Below are 3,947 nucleotides of genomic sequence, written 5' to 3' on the forward strand. Positions count from 1 at the left end.
ACGTACCTTCCCCAACCAGCAAAAAAAACCCAAATCTACCCCCCCCCCCCCCCCAACCAAACCGGTTCCAAGACTAACTGGAATCTACAGCAGAATTTCTTTGTTTGAAATGGTGAAGCATCCAGAAATCTCTTTACTGACCTAAGATGGAGAGACCTCAGAGAAACAAGTGAAATAAAGTGACCATTTTGTCTGAAACTTTTCCTCACATCTCCTTAATTCAAGACAAAAGCAGCAAAACACCAAGCTTCACCAGTATTAAGAAATCAGAATTAGCACTAGAATGACCCGATATTGTTATCTATCCTCTTCATCCTGTCTTAGTATCACCAGTAAGTAATGTATGTCAAGGCTTTGCAGTTAGACTCGGTATTGCAAATTTAAATCCCATTTACACATTGATATAAATAAATTGCTACCAACTGGTCTTTACAAATCCTGCTTTGTGCAGAATGCTGAGGCATTTTATACTTTTTTATGGTTTAGCTCCAGGACAAGGCCATTGCAGCTGACATTGATGGTAATTCAAATGTATGTTCGAGTGCTTCTGTAGGTACTGCAGTTTTGTTGTACTAGTCAAGGATTTTCAAGCTGTCGTTTTGAGAAATGTTCTCTCAAAAATACAGATTATAGCCGCCATTATCAACAACTTTCAGGACAAAAAATGTAATCTTACCCCTGTGAGTTTTCTTGAATTATACTAGGTGACATCCCAAGCTAAAGGATTTGAAGTTGACGTTTTAAGCTGTCTCTAGCATATTCACCATAGAGACAGAGGTTGAAAGGTCAGAAGTTAAAGAAATGATCAACGTAAGCCTAAAGTTGGCTCTATTTGCCACTTCAAAAACGATTCCACTGAGGTACAAATGACATCCTGTGGTAGGCAGCTCCGGGTTTCGCATCCGCACAAAAGTTGGGTTTGATTCCTAAAACTGATTAAGTACAAAACATCAAGAGAAAGGAAACAAGCAGCAGACTAACTCTCTGTTGATGAAATTTGAAGAAAAAGCTTGGAAACATCGGCTGAACATACAGTTGCCTTTCTAATAGATTCTTATTTTGCTTCCTGTGACATTTATCTAACGCCTCACCGATACTTAAAATAGCTAACTCTGAGTCTTCTTTCCATTAACTTCTACTTGAGATTAGCATGATCAGGGAATACTGATCATGCTAAAAAATTCAACATATTGAGTAGAATTGTTTGGTGTTAAAAAAAACTTTATTTGTATGTTTTAAGCTGATGTTGACTTGGGGTCATTGCAGGGGATCTGTAAGCATAGGGTGGGGGAAACACATGTTCTTTCAGAGGTTGGGAAGCTGAAACAGATTATGAGAAAGATTAAACTTGAGTCAGTCTTGTTCTGACAAAATTTTACAACCTTGAATCGTCCGGATTGTGGTGTTAGTTTTGACTCTCGTTTCTGAACCAAAGATCTGCAGCTCTAGTATGACACCTGGTGGCCATAAAAATAATTGTCCAATTGAAGAGTCCTATTTCACTACACATTTCCTTACCAAATGGCAAACTTACATACAGAAATATAACACATGAAGTTAAATTATAACTGCAATAAAATGACATCAGAGAGAGAAATTTTAAACTTGTCAAGTAATCGTTCTATTTCTTATATGTTTATCAAATCAACTGCATATGGTCCAAAGTCATTTAAAGACAATTCAGTCATCTAAACGTGTTATTTGTCATAAATATTTTGCAGTATATGCTGCAGGAATATGTAATCCAAGTGCATTTGCCTACACTTAAATCTACAAAATGGAGAGATGGTCTGGTGCAGCTGTGGGAGAAGTGGAAACAAAATGAATACACATTTCATGAGTCACTTTTCACTTGCTCAAAGACCTCAGATGGGAGTTGTTTCATATCAAAGTGAAAGGGCATTACTCTCTGACTGCGGCCATCCTGATCCAGTCCAGTTGTACTGTTTGATAGCAGAGAAACCAGCCTGATGAGGACAAATCGAAGCTTCTTTTTTTTCTTTTTTTTTTGGCCTCTTCTAACCTGGTGAGTCTCAAGGTCTTCTCTTGAGGGCAAATCTACTGTATGTGTGTACCATAAGCTCTATTTGTATCTCCATGTAAAGCTCTCATATGTTGTTTAGGAATTTTCCTCATCTGCCTTGAAACCTGGTCTTGTGATATCACCTCCCCTCCCGCACCCCCAACTTAAAGCTTTGGTGGATTTTGCATCGGCCCGATCCCCAGTGTTGTCCTGACGTTTGTTTTAGAAGAGGACATTGGAATTAACATTGAAACCTTGTATAACGTGTACATTTTTTTTGCTTTTTGTTTTTGTTTTTTGGACTCTTTGTTCTGTTTTTCTTTGGATGGTCACTACAGCACTTTCTGTAAATTGGCCAATAAAAACTTGTTTTTGAATGAAGTTGTGGGAGCTTTTTCTGGTGAGTGTAGTGAGTGAGTGTTTCTGCCTTATGGATGGGAAACACCATCCATAAGGTTCACTGTGCAGTGGATTCTGGGTTATTGTAATAGGTACTATATGGAGCGTAATTAGTGCCCAATGTGTACCTTTTAAGGCCTTGCTTCTAAAGATGTAATTCTTAGATAGTTATGTTTTACCTCTCATCTTACCAGTACACCTTTACACCTAAATATAGCAATAATTTCCGTGTTCAAGCTGCTGAGAAGGAATTACAAATTATTTTTAGGCCAGTGGAATGGAAAATATATATTTCAAAATATTAGCAAATCTTTTGGATGTTTTACAAAGTGCTTTGCTTTGTTTGTTTTGAGCTACTGAAAGTGGAAAAAAAAAAATCAAATTGTAGTTCTTAAAAATGTCCATGACTTCCACTTTAAGACATGGACGTCCTTAACTTGGTGATGTTGATCTGTGTAATTAAAGGTTTAGACATTACAACTACAGATATGAACAAAAGTTTGTAGTTGAGTTTAGACAGGGACTCCAATCTGGATTGTTTAAAAAGGTTTTAATTGGTAAATTTGTTTATGTAGGTAAATTGAAAACCTGGATCTAGCTGCAGACTGGGAGCAGCTGGGCCAACGTTCCCAGCCTATAAACCTGGCTGCTCTCCCCAAAGCAAACAGTCTGGGTATTTTTGTTGGGTGTTTGTTTTAGTTCTGGCTGACTGGCTTTGCTTTCGCTGCAGCAGGCAGTTTTGTTATTAGCTTGGGATTGCCAAACTAATCACAGTAACACCTTCTTAATGAATTCAGGAAGATGAATTTTTTTCTGCTCCCAGCACCAGTCAGAACTTTTGGCAACGTGAAATAATTCAAGCAAACACCGTTTTTATAGAACATCTTGGGACCAGCACAGTTAGGAATGGCGTATATTGAACATTGACTTTTATTTGAATGAACACTGACATGATTGTCCTCTAACAAGCAAAATGCTCTTGTTTTGTTGAAATGCCAGACCGCCTGAGAACAATAAATATGCTACTTTCTTTTGTAACCCACCAGGTGAATGATAAAGTAACAAAACAAATCTTTTTACAAAGGTAAAGAAAAACATCACTAGTTCCATGTCTAGCGGGTTGAAACGCGTTCAACTCGCTCAGCTCCTCGTGATCCGCGCGCGCTCCAGACGCACGGTGAACAACTTACCTCACCGCATAACTACGGAGATTCAACACATAATCATGTGGGTGGATGTTGCTCCCAAGCTGGTTGTGACGATCCAAAGTTTCTATCATCTGGAAAACAATAGCCTGCATCTAAACCTTGAAGTTTGATGGCAAGCAGTAAATTTAGCCTCACTTAAATTAGCCTGGAGGATTTCTATCCCAGCTTTAGCTTTGAAATGAATTTGAGTTCAGAGGTGGAATTAGTAATTCAGTTCTGAAATGATTTTGTATTTTGAAATTACCCATACAACCCAAACACAGCGATACACAGGACAAATAACCATGTGCAAACACACACACACACACACACCTTAC

Source organism: Poecilia latipinna, unplaced genomic scaffold, assembly GCF_001443285.1.
Source record: "Poecilia latipinna isolate Pla-1442-1.1 unplaced genomic scaffold, P_latipinna-1.0 Scaffold699, whole genome shotgun sequence".
Taxonomy (NCBI): Eukaryota; Metazoa; Chordata; class Actinopteri; order Cyprinodontiformes; family Poeciliidae; genus Poecilia; species Poecilia latipinna.